The sequence below is a fragment of the Mustelus asterias genome, chromosome 16 (genome assembly GCF_964213995.1).
Source record: "Mustelus asterias chromosome 16, sMusAst1.hap1.1, whole genome shotgun sequence".
In the NCBI taxonomy this organism is placed as follows: domain Eukaryota; kingdom Metazoa; phylum Chordata; class Chondrichthyes; order Carcharhiniformes; family Triakidae; genus Mustelus; species Mustelus asterias.
In genome coordinates this window covers 8,464,117-8,477,927 of record NC_135816.1, presented here as the reverse complement: position 1 = coordinate 8,477,927, position 13,811 = coordinate 8,464,117, and the positions used below count along the sequence as shown (strand labels likewise).

At 44.8% G+C, this 13,811-nt stretch overlaps 1 pseudogene; it reads left to right on the top strand.

Annotated features, from left to right (window-relative positions):
- Positions 1 to 302: 302 nt before the first annotated feature.
- LOC144505433 (protocadherin alpha-C2 pseudogene) lies at positions 303 to 2,657 on the top strand (annotated as a pseudogene).
- Positions 2,658 to 13,811: the final 11,154 nt, after the last annotated feature.

The following is a 13,811-nucleotide window of genomic DNA, read 5'->3' as shown; positions in this document are numbered from 1 at the left end:
CGGAGCTGCGACGTTCCGAGAGATCTACCCCCACAGACATAATCAAATTCAGGCTAAACTGGAAAGGAAGGAGACACAGTGCTTGCTTTTCCTCACGCAGCCATGTTCAGCAGGATCGCTGCGTTCGAATTTCTGCATTTTTGTATTTAATATCGGCATTTTGATGCAAACAAACTTCTCGTTGAAATAAGAAAAGGCGGAGATTGATTCCTTTACCAGGAGATCTGATATACAGTACAGCAACATTCAAAACGATGGCGACTGATCCCCGAGCCGGAGCATTTTACATGTTACTGCTTTTCATGTCGCACCCGGCTTGCGGGCAAATACGCTATTCTATCCCAGAGGAACTGGAAATCGGTGCGTTTGTTGGAAACATCGCTGACGATTTAAAGATAAACGTTCAGGAATTATCAGCTCGGAGGTTTCAGCTGCTCTCTGATGGTGGAAAGCAATATTTCGAGGTAAATGTGGAAAATGGGATTTTAATCGTTAATGAAAGAATCGACAGGGAACAGCTTTGCATGGCACGCTCCACCTGTACTGTTTCTTTAGAGCTCGGAGTGGAAAATCCAGTGGACATGTTTCCTGTTGAAGTGGAGATATTGGATGTAAATGATAATTCGCCGACTTTTCCGACAAGGATAATGACATTGCAGATGGCAGAGTCAGTTACACCGGGAACGGTCTTCCCTCTCGAGAGCGCGCAGGACCCAGACGTAGGTACAAATACTATAAGCACGTACCAGATTAGCTCGAATGAACATTTCGGCCTAAAGATAAAGACAATAAACGACGGGAGCAAAATCGCTGAATTGCTTTTGGAGAAACACTTGGATCGCGAACAAGAATCATCATTTGCATTGATATTGACGGCTATCGATGGTGGAACCCCCCAGAGATCTGGCACAGCTCAGATTATCATTACCGTAGCAGACGTTAATGACAATGCGCCTGCATTCGACCTTGAATTGTACAGATCAAGTGTGTTTGAGAATTCACCAAAAGGTACACTGGTGGTAAAACTGCATGCAACTGATTTGGACGAAGGAGCAAATGCTGAGTTTAAATATTCATTTAGTAATTACGCTTCACAACGAGAGCGTGAGTTGTTCAGTTTGAATGCAGACAGCGGAGAGATTAGAGTTAAAGGTTTACTGGACTTTGAAGCCGCCGACGCTTATGAACTTGAGGTTCAAGCTGTGGACAACGCATTACATGTTAAACATGCCAAAGTCTTGGTTCGAATAGTTGACGTGAATGATAACACTCCGGAAATAAAGCTGAACTCAGCAACCAAAATGGTATCAGAGGATGCGGCACCAGGTACCGTAATCGCTGTCTTTGGTGTTACAGACAGAGACGCTGCGGAAAACGGGCGCGTTCGATGTCAGATTCCACTCACCATGCCGTTCAAACTTGAAACTAGTTTAAAGAATCATTATAAGTTGGTGACCACAGACATACTCGATCGTGAAACGATTGAACGGTACAACGTTTCCGTTTCAGCCTGGGATGCTGGTTCGCCCGCACTTTCAGCAAACAAAACCATCGTCGTTTTGGTCTCTGACATAAACGACAATGCCCCGCGGTTTACACAGTCCAATTACAATTTGTATTTGATGGAGAACAATACTCCGGGTGCATCTATTTTTTCGGTTACCGCTTTGGATGCTGATTTGGACCAGAATGGAGACATTTCCTATTCCATGCTGGAGAACCAAATGCCAGACGCACCTGAATCTGCTTACTTTACTATTAACTCGAAAAGTGGAATAATTTATGCACTGCAATCATTTGATTATGAGCAGCTAAAGGAAATGCACATCAAAGTTCAAGCGCAGGATGCTGGAACACCGCGGCTGAGCGGTACTTCAATGGTGAACGTTATTATCTTGGATCAAAATGACAATGCTCCTCTTATTATTTCACCACTAACGTGGAACAGAACGGCAGAAGTGGTGATTATACCTCAGTCAACATATCCAGGTTACTTAGTCACCAAGATAATTGCTAATGACGCTGATTCCGGCCAGAACGCACGGCTTTCTTACCAGCTGTCTGAGACTCCTAACCTGAGTCTTGTCAGCGTGGGCCGTTACTCTGGAGAAATCAGAACTACCCGAAGATTTACGGGAAAAGACGCCACTGCACAAAGAGTGGTTGTCTTGGTGAAGGACAATGGACAGCCGAGTCTGTCAAGCACGGTCACAATCTTCTTTACGATTCAGGCGAATATTACAAAAAGCGCGACTGACGGTGTAGATCATTTCAGAGGCACAGCATATGTCTCACATCTAAATATGTATTTAATAATAATTTTTGGTTCAACAAGCGCCATATTTCTCGCAACTATTATATTTCTGATCGCCTTGAAGTGCCGGAAAGACCAAAATTACACACGTCGCCACAGCCCTTCCTGTTGCAGTTGTTGCATGCGGAGAAATTCCAATGATGTCTTTCATCGAAGAGCTGGACAGTTAGAAACTTTGCATTATTATGGAGCTGGCCAGACGCTCCCTGTTTCTGAAACTCATCGTTACACGGTTCGCTTATCGCCAGAATCATGCAAGAGTGATTTTCTGTTCCTAAATAACTCCCATCCTACTTTACCTCTGAGTGACATTACGGTTCATGACAACATTGTGAAGAAATAGTTCAGGCAACAAATTTATTGTGCAAACAATAAAAACATATTTATGGATTTCCCTGAATAACTGTTATATGACGAACTAAAAGGTATACGCTCATCCTGCGCTGCAGCGATCAACGAATTTCTTAAGATGAATCATAATGTTATCTAGCTAAAATTATATATGTTACGATTTCCAGTGCAAGACCTACTTGACTATCCCTTATTGGTCCCCACAATTTATTGTCATTCTGCATAATATCACAGAAAATACTCGCTAGAAATTTTGCAGCATCATCCCACTGCATATAATATTTCCACAGAAACTGTTATTCAAGTAATTATGTCGTTTCTCGTCTGACTGAGAAGACAAAGTGAGTTCATTTGTATACGCCATTACTTTAAAGTTACTTTACAGAAATGCTGACTGGAACTTTATACACAAATATCTTGGAATTAAATTAAGTTCTCTGACAAATGCTTCTGACTAGAGGTTAGTGGATGTTTCACGATCAGATATACTCATATAGGGTAGTTACATCTTCCTGAAACAATCTTTCATCGATTATATTCACCCAGGCATTTCACAAACCAATAGTCGTTCAGGGTGGAACAGAAATATCCTTTTGTGCGGTCCGAAATATAACTGAGAGACTTTTAAAGAAAGCAATAGAGCCAGGTCCTATTCAAATATTTGAGGGAAATGTGAATTAATATATGATGCAGAGAACATTATAGAAACATATAGACGGACGTAACACAATGTCTCATTGTGTCTATTATGCCTGCTCCTTGGTGCAGCAAAATTTGTCCCATTCCATTGCTTTATCTCAATCGCCATGCAAAGTTTTCCCTTCACCTCTGTATCTAAGTTCATTTTCAATGTTAATATTGAATCTCTTTCCACTGCCCCTGTAATCAGCTTTCCGAAGCCGAGCACACAGACCCTTAAATAAACTAGTAATTAAGATTTCAAAAAATATAACCGAAGTGATGCATTTTGCACACGTTATCATACTAAGGTGGTGAAGGACATGTATTTTACCCAAACAGAAAAATGTGCAATTAACGAGCTGCCGCATGCTTTATATTGAGCTACAAGGGCCATTAATTGATAAGCATGAACAATAAATAAGGAAGTCCTATAGGTGTCTATTCAAAGATTCAAAGCTGACTTCTCATTTGTGTAACAATTCTGTTTTAATTAAGGATAAGGGATAAAGTATACATTACAATATTTTTTGCACAGCTTACAAAGAAGATTTGAACATCATGTTATCTGCATCATGGTCCATTCCTCGCTCGATATGCTCACGGGCGGATTTGCAACTGTCTGTCCTGCTGTCTCTCCTGGACCATAGCATATGCCTCGTAGATAATACCTCAAAAACAGGACTACAGAATGATTCATCCAGCCATGTATCCTCCATATATGTACCTGCGAAGACAGGTATAGAAACCAGTGAAGAGCTTGACACAGGCTCCTCGCTTGGAATTGGTGCAGCTACAAACAATTTTCATTCAGTGTGGTGATGGCCATTCACTTGATGCTTCTCAGCCAATTCGTCTCCACACTCAAAAACCGCACTAGAATCCTTTCTTCTTCTGCAGAGCAAACGAATAAGTTCCCTAAGATCCATTGTCCAGTTGCACCTCTGCTAAACTGATCACATTCCGGGATTGCATAACTGATTATTCAATCAACTTCTGTCCCCAAGAGCCTTTCTTCTCAGTGATCTTAAAAATCCCTGTCTTCTCTCTCTTCATCAAATACCAAACAGTCTCTCACCCAACTCAAAACAGAAAATGCTGGAATTCTGTTTTTGTTTCAGATTCCAGCTCCCGCATTATTTTGCTTTGATCTCACCCAGCTCGTTCGTTTTCTGTGCTTCTGTCATCTGACCCCTGCCGCCAAGCAACAGTAACGTTTTAATTAACTTTCAACCCCCTTTAGCCCATTATATATAGATATACACACACACAAACATAGAAACATTGAAGGTAGGAGCAGGTGGAGGCCATTTGACCCTTCGAGTCTGTTTCGCCATTCATTACGCTCATAGTAGATCGTACAATTCAATAGCCTAATCCTGCTTTCTCCCCATGACCTTTGATGCCATTCGCCTCAAGCGCTGTATCTAGCTGCCTCTTGAATCCATTCAATGTTTTGGCATCAACTGCTTCCTGTGGTAATGAATTCCACAGGCTTACCACTCTTTGTGTGAAGAAATGCCTCCTCATCTCCGTCCTCAGTGATCTACCCGAATCCTCAGAGTGTGATCCCCGCTTCTGGACTCCCCCACCATCAGCACATGCTTCCTGCATCTACCCTGCCTAGTCCTGTTAGAATTTAAAAGTCACTATGAGATCCCTCCTCATTCGTCTGAATTCCAGCAAAAACAATCCTAACCTAACGATCTCATTAGTGACAGACAGCATGGTTTTGTAAGAGGGAGGTCGTGCCTTACAAATTTGGTGGAGTTTTTTGAGGAAGTGACAAAAACGGTCGATGAAGGAAGGGCCGTGGATGTCGTCTATATGGATTTCAGTAAGGCATTTGACAAAGTCCCACATGGCAGGTTGGTTAAGAAGGTTAAGGCTCATGGGATACAAGGAGAAGTGGCTAGATGGGTGGAGAACTGGCTTGGCCATAGGAGACAGAGGGTAGTGGTCGAAGGGTCTTTTTCCGGCTGGAGGTCTGTGACCAGTGGTGTTCCGCAGGGCTCTGTACTGGGACCTCTGCTATTTGTGATATATATAAATGATTTGGAAGAAGGTGTAACTGGTGTAATCAGCAAGTTTGCGGATGACACGAAGATGGCTGGAATTGCGGATAGCGAAGAGCATTGTCGGGCAATACAGCAGGATATAGATAGGCTGGAAAATTGGGCAGAGAGGTGGCAGATGGAGTTTAATCCGGATAAATGCAAAGTGATGCATTTTGGAAGAAATAATGTAGGGAGGAGTTATACAATAAATGGCAGAGTCATCAGGAGTATAGAAACACAGAGGGACCTAGGTGTGCAAGTCCACAAATCCTTGAAGGTGGCAACACAGGTTGAGAAGGTGGTGAAGAAGGCATATGGTATGCTTGCCTTTATAGGACGGGGTATAGAGTATAAAAGCTGGAGTCTGATGATGCAGCTGTATAGAACGCTGGTTAGGCCACATTTGGAGGACTGCGTCCAGTTCTGGTCGCCGCACTACCAGAAGGACGTGGAGGCATTGGAGAGAGTGCAGAGAAGGTTTACCAGGATGTTGCCTGGTATGGAGGGTCTTAGCTATGAGGAGAGATTGGGTAGACTGGGGTTGTTCTCCTTGGAAAGACGGAGAATGAGGGGAGATCTAATAGAGGTATACAAGATTATGAAGGGTATAGATAGGGTGAACAGTGGGAAGCTTTTTCCCAGGTCGGAGGTGACGATCACGAGGGGTCACGGGCTCAAGCTGAGAGGGGCGAAGTATAACTCAGACATCAGAGGGACGTTTTTTACACAGAGGGTGGTGGGGGCCTGGAATTCACTGCCAAGTAGGGTGGTGGAGGCAGGCACGCTGACATCGTTTAAGACTTACCTGGATAGTCACATGAGCAGCCTGGGAATGGAGGGATACAAACGATTGGTCTCGTTGGACGAAGGAGCGGCACAGGCTTGGAGGGCCGAAGGGCCTGTTTCCTGTGCTGTACTGTTCTTTGTTCTTTGTTCTTTAACCTAGTCAATCTCTCCTCATACATCAGTCCCGCCAGCCCCAGAATCAGCCTGCTAAACCTTCGCTGCACTCCCTCGAGAGAAAGAACATCCGTCCTCAGAAAAGGAGACCAGAACTGCACACAGTATTCTAAGTGTGGCTCCACCAAGGCCCTGTACAATTACAACAACACATCCCTGCTCCTGTACAATGCAAATCAACGCAAAAGACCCGAAACCTTTCAGTGCCAAGACTATCCTGATAACCAGGTGTCAAGATGTATTGCTCACAACATCATCAAGGCTACCATGCACAAAGGAGTGGCCTTCATTAACAACAAGGTCTTCCATTCCATTAATGTTCAACTGGTCTGCAAATGGTGAAAGCATATAATTTAGGTGTTTGTCAATGACCATTGTAGTAGCCACACGATTATGTATTTCCGCAATGTCGATGCCTCAAATGTTCCAACATTTAAAGATGCATTCTTCGGGACAGTGAAATCATCAATGACATAGCTACTCACATGTGTGAGGTAACTTGTCATGCAACAGTGTTGAGGTAACACGTCTTCTATGTGTCCATTGGAGTTACTATTGAACAAGCCATTGTTGTGCTGAATATAAAATCAAGTACCTCGATTGATGTGGGCAATCCATTAGTATTCCATGGTAATTTTCCCTTCTAGACCTGTGGCCTGAAATGCTGCACAATATATGCCACCACAGAGCAGGAATGCCTTGCAAGGTAGAATTGTATTGGTACTGAAATAGTAATAGAGACACGGTGTAATGCTCTGGGGGTGGGGGGGGCCGTGGAGGAGGGGAGGTTGGGGGGAGGGGGGTGAGGGGGGCTTGGTTCGAATTCCACTATGGAAAATGTTGGAATTTGTATCCAATATTTACCTGGAATTAAAAGTTTAATGATGCCCATGATACCATTCTTGATTGTCAGAAAGTAGAACATTTGGTTCACTAAAGACCTCAAGACCCGTTGAGCCTACCTGTGACTCCAGATGCAGCATTGTGACTGAGTCTTAATTCCCCCTGAAATGGCCTAGCAAGCCACTCAGTTGTCCGCTAAAAAAACTAAAAAGAATAGAAGTGAACGGATTATCCTGCATCGACTAAAGCATGAAACATACAATGCCAACCTCAGCTTTCTCGATCCCCAAATGCCACCGTCTGACACCAAGGAGCGTGCAGCAAAATTTGGAGAGCTGGTCTAGCAATAATCTGACATAGTCATACTCATGGAATCATACGTTATAGATAATGGTCCATATAGCATCCTCAGCAGTCCTGGCTTTGCCCTGTGCCGCCAGAGGACTGATCGAGTAGAGATCGCAATATTGTGGTGTGCGCTCGGGAAGGAGTTTGCCTGGGAGTCCTCAACATCGACTCCGGACCCTATGAAGTCTCGGGGCATAAGGTCAAACATGGGTACGTTAGCCTTTTGCTGATTACCACGTATTATTTCCTCAGCTGATGAAGAAACACTTCTCCGTGTTGACCATTACTTGGACGAAACTCTGCCGTTGGAAAGGGTTGATAATGTATTCTGGGAGTTGGGCGAGGGGGCGGATTGGGGGAGGGGGGGGGGGGAGGGGGGCGGGGCACATCAATGGCCGTCACCAAAATTGTTTCGGTAGCATTGGTATAGACCGAGTTTTAAATGCTATGCTGCTGTAGTGGGTCTGCGGCACGTGGTAAGCTAACTAATACGAGGAAGTAACATACTTGACCTCAGCCCCACAAACCTGTCTGCCGCAGACGCATCTGTCTAAGACAGTATCTGTAGGAGCGATCGCTGCATAGTCTTTGTGGAGATGAAGACTTCATACTGAGGATACCTGCATTGTGTTGCGTGGCAATGTCACTATGCTCAATGACATTAATTTCTAACAGGCCGAGCAACCTAAGACTGGGCATGTATGAGGCGCAGTAGGACATTAGCAGCAGCAGAATTGTAGTCAACCATAATCTGTAACACCAGGGCATGTCATATCCCGCACTTGAAACTCAGTCAACTTCCGCCCTAACAGTCTAGTCTCGATCATCAACAAAGTGATGGAAGGGCTGAGCGAAAGTGCTATCAATCGGCACTTGAACCTTGTCACTGTCGCTTAGTTTCGACCCCTTTCGCCCCAAGAGCTATATGTAACTCTTCCTTGGAAATATACTATGTTTTGGCCTCGGCTGCTTTTTGCAGTAGCGAATTCCACAGACTTGCCACTTTCTGGGTGAAGACATTGCTCCTCATTTCAGTCGTAAAACGGTTTACCCCTTATCCATAGGCTATGACCCTCGTTCAGGACTTACCCCGCCATCACGAACATCGTTTCTGCATCTACCCTGTTTGATTCCGTCAGAATTTTATAGGTTTCTATGAGAACCCCCTAATTCTTCTGAACTCCAGCGAATATAATCCTAACCGACTCAAACGTCAGTCCCGCCATCCACTCAGGAATCAATCTGCTAAACATTTGCTGCACTCCTCAAGAGCAAGATCATCCTTTCTCAGATAAGGAGACAAAAACTGCACACACTAATCCAGGGGTGGTCTCATCAAGTCCCTTCTGCTGGAAGGACACTTTGGGATGAGCAATAAATGCTGACCTGACGAGCGATCTCCATGTCCCAGTAATGATTTAAGATTATTTAATAAGTCAGCTGATCATGAGTAGATGAGGGAGTCTGAAGAATCGACGGTACCTGATGAGGAATCTTTTGTTTGACAGATGGGAAAATTTCAGCAGCACGCAATTGGGAGTTCACCTCTTACCCGTTTCATATGATCCAGATGTTCTTTTTAATGTCAGTGCTAGTGAAAGTTACCATGATGCAGACCAGCTGCCTCTTCATCTTTCACTCCAGTACCTGTTGCCCTGGTTCACCATGCGCACTGCCAACACTGAGAATCTAACCAAATACGATGTTCTCAGTCGCGACCCATTCTTGGGACATTCCGTTTTACATTGGACCGGGCAGCACGGAAGGCAGAATAAAACAAGAGCACAGTCAGGGAGGGAAATGCCAATCAGTTCCCGTGATGAGTGCCGAAAATTTCAAATGAAGACGAGGACAGCGAAGTACCGACTCGGCGAAAGCTGACGCTTGACGGCTGCGCCGAGTCTAATGTGTATATGGATTAACTGCAGTAACAGCGAACAATGCGAAACAGAGGGGCAAGTGGCAGGAAATAGGGGGGAAATAACAGATCAAAGCGCTATGACAAAGTCCTCCGTGAAAATATCCAACATATTACTAAGCCGATTCGCTCATTCGATCGGCATCTCTGGACTTCTACATGAAAAATATATGTGAAGTGGAAAAGAGTTTTCTCAGGAACATTCTCAGGAACTCGGGCAATTACCCATAATTGGCCAAGCGAAAAAGGTGACGAGAAGGAATGCCATATATACTGTGTCTATTGATTTAGCGATTAAAGCTTCCTTGAAAAAAGTGGGAATTGAGCCATTATGACGTCACAGAATCATGCGTAATGCAGATCCGTTTAAAGTCAATTATCTCCGTTCAAGAATTCAAGGTCGAGCGACATGAATTAGGTAAGGTAACATTATCACTAAGGAAATATACGATAAATATTAAAATAAACTCTGACACTAATTACCAGCAGTCCATGTATGTTGAGTGATAGGAAGATACCATAAGCCTGAGCAAGCCTGACACAGGGCTACTGTGTAATTCATGCAAATGTAAAAGGTGAGGACACAAACATCATGCAGAAAGTAGGTCTGTCCAGAACTCCGCAAATTCACAGATGCCAGTCTTCACCCATTCGATTCACTGCACGTGATATCAAGAACCAGCTGAAGGCGGAGGAGACTGCAAAGGTTATGGGTCCTCACAGTATTCCGACAATAATCCTGAACAACTGTGTCAAGAACTTGCCGCTCCTCTCGACAAGCTTTTCTAGTACAGCTACAACATTGGCATTTACCCGGCAATGTGGAAAACTGCCCAGGTATGTCCTGTAAGAAAGACAGTAAGAAGTTTAACAACACCAGGTTAAAGTCCAACAGGTTTATTTGGTAGCAAAAGCCACACAAGCTTTCGGAGCTCTAAGCCCCTTCTTCAGATGAGTGGGAATTCTGTTCACAAACAGAGCTTATAAAGACACAGACTCAATTTACACGAATAATGGTTGGAATGCGAATACTTACAACTAATCAAGTCTTTAAGAAACAAAACAATGTGAATGGAGAGAGCATCAAGACAGGCTAAAAAGATGTGTATTGTCTCCAGACAAGACAGCCAGTGAAACTCTGCAGGTCCACGCAACTGTGGGAGTTACAAATAGTGTGACATTGGGTTCATGTCACACTATTTGTAACTCCCACAGTTGCGTGGACCTGCAGAGTTTCACTGGCTGTCTTGTCTGGAGACAATACACATCTTTTTAGCCTGTCTTGATGCTCTCTCCATTCACATTGTTTTGTTTCTTAAAGACTTGATCAGTTGTAAGTATTCGCATTCCAACCATTATTCATGTAAATTGAGTCTGTGTCTTTATAAGCTCTGTTTGTGAACAGAATTCCCACTCACCTGAAGAAGGGGCTTAGAGCTCCGAAAGCTTGTGTGGCTTTTGCTACCAAATAAACCTGTTGGACTTTAACCTGGTGTTGTTAAACTTCTTACTGTGTTTACCCCAGTCCAACGCCGGCATCTCCACATCATGACTGTAAGAAAGACGAAGAACAAAGACAACCAGGGAATTACTATCCCATCAGTTTACTCCCGCTCATCCGTAAAGTGATCGAATGAGTCCATCATCTCAAAGAACAAGAACATAGAACAATACAGCACAGGAACAGGCCCTTCGGCCCTCCAAGCCCGTGCCGCTCCCTGGTCCAAACTAGACCATTCTTTTGTATCCCTCCATTCCCACTCCGTTCATATGGCTGTCTGGATAAGTCTTAAACGTTCCCAGTGTGTCCGCCTCCACCACCTTGCCTGGCAGCGCATTCCAAGCCCCCACCACCCTCTGTGTAAAATATGTCCTTCTGATATCTGTGTTAAACCTTCCCCCCTTCACCTTGAACCTATGACCCCTCGTGAACGTCACCACCGACCTGGGGAAAAGCTTCCCACCGTTCACCCTATCTATGCCTTTCATAATTTTATACACCTCTATTAAGTCTCCCCTCATCCTACGTCTTTCCAGGGAGAACAACCCCAGTTTACCCAATCTCTCCTCAAAACTAAGCCCCTCCATACCAGGCAACATCCCGGTAAACCTCCTCTGTGCTCTCTCCAAAGCCTCCACGTCCTTCTGGTAGTGTGGCGACCAGAACTGGACGCAGTATTCCAAATGCGGCCGAACCAATGTTCTATCAACTGCAACATCAGACCCCAACTTTTATACTCTATGCCACATCCTATAAAGGCAAGCATGTCATATGCCTTCTTCACCACCTTCTCCACCTGTGACGTCACCTTCAAGGATCTGTGGACTTGCACAGCCAGGTCCCTCTGCGAATCTACACACTTTATGGTTCTGCCATTTATCGTATAGCTCCTCCCTACATTATTTCTACCAAAATGCATCACTTCGCATTCATCAGGATTGAGCTCCATCTGCCATTTCTTTGCCCAAATTTCCAGCCTATCTATATCCTTCTGTAGCTTCTGACAATGCTCCTCACTATCTGCAAGTCCTGCCAATTTTGTGTCATCCGCAAACTTACTGATCACCCCAGTTACACCTTCTTCCAGATCGTTTATATAAATCACAAACAGCAGAGGTCCCAATACAGAGCCGTGCGGAACACCACTAGTCACAGGCCTCCAGCCGGAAAAAAGACCCTTCCACTACCACCCTCTGTCTTCTGTGACCAAGCCAATTCTCCACCCATCTAGCCACCTCCCCCTTTATCCCATGAGATCCAACCTTTTTCACCAGCCTACCATGAGGGACGTTATCAAACGCTTTACTAAAGTCCATATAGATGACATCCACGGCCCTTCCCTCGTCAACCATTCTGGTCACTTCTTCAAAAAACTCCACCAGGTTAGTGAGGCATGACCTCCCTCTCACAAATCCATGCTGACTATCGTTAATGAGTTTATTCCTTTCTAAATGGGCATACATCCTATCTCTAAGAATCTTCTCCAACAACTTCCCCACCACGGATGTCAAGCTCACTGGCCTATAATTACCTGCGTTATCCTTCCTACCCTTCTTAAATAACGGGACCACATTAGCTATCCTCCAATCCTCTGGGACCTCACCTGCGTCCAGTGACGAGACAAAGATTTGCGTCAGAGGCCCAGCGATTTCATCTCTCGTCTCCCTGAGCAGCCTTGGATAGATTTCATCAGGCCCTGGGGGTTTGTCAGTCTTTATATTCTCTAACAAACCTAACACTTCCTCCCTTGTAATGGAGATTTTCTCTAACGGGTCAACACTCCCGTCCGAGACACTCCCAGTCAACACACCCCTCTCCTTTGTGAATACCGACGCTAAGTATTCATTTAGGATCTCCCCTACTTCTTTGGGCTCCAAGCATAATTCCCCACTTTTGTCCCTGAGAGGTCCGATTTTTTCCCTGACAACCATTTTGTTCGTAACGTATGAATAAAATGCCTTGGGATTCTCCTTAATCCTGTCTGCCAAGGACATTTCGTGACCCCTTTTTGCCCTTCTGATTCCCCGTTTGAGTTCTTTCCTACTTTCTTTGTACTCCTCCAGAGTTCCCTCCGCTTTTAGCTGCCTGGACCTAACATATGCCTCTCTTTTCTTTTTGACCAGTCCCTCAATTTCCCTGGTTATCCACGGTTCTCGAATCCTACCCTCCCTATCCTTCTTTTTTACAGGCACATGCCTGTCCTGTAGCCCTAACAACTGTTCCTTAAAAGACTCCCACATGCCAGATGTGGATTTACCCTCAAACAGCCTCTCCCAATCAACAGCTGCCAATTTCTGCCTAATCCCACTAAAGTTAGCCTTCCCCCAATCCAACACCTTACCCTTGGGACACCACTCATCCTTTTCCATCACTATCCTAAAGCTAACAGAATTGTGGTCACTATTTGCCACATGTTCCCCTACCGAAACGTTGAAGACCTGACCGGGCTCAATCCCTAGTATTAGGTCCAGCATAGCCCCCTCTCTAGTCGGGCTATCTACATATTGTTCCAAAGAACCCTCCTGTACTCATTTTACAAATTCCTCCCCATTCAGCGTCCCAGCTCTCAGCGATTTCCAGTCTATACCAGGGAAATTGAAGTCTCCCACTACAACAACCCTATTTTTCCTGCACCTATCCAGTATCTCCTGACATATCCGTTCTTCCACTTCCCTTGGGCTGTTGGGGGCCTGTAGTACACCCCCAACCCAATCTCACGTGAGAACAGAATCTACCAGGTACATGGTACCTACTCTTGCAACTCGGCCAACGTTGTCTACCTGATACGCTGCAGGAAAGGATGTCCCGAGGCATGGTACATTGAGGAAACCATGCAGACGC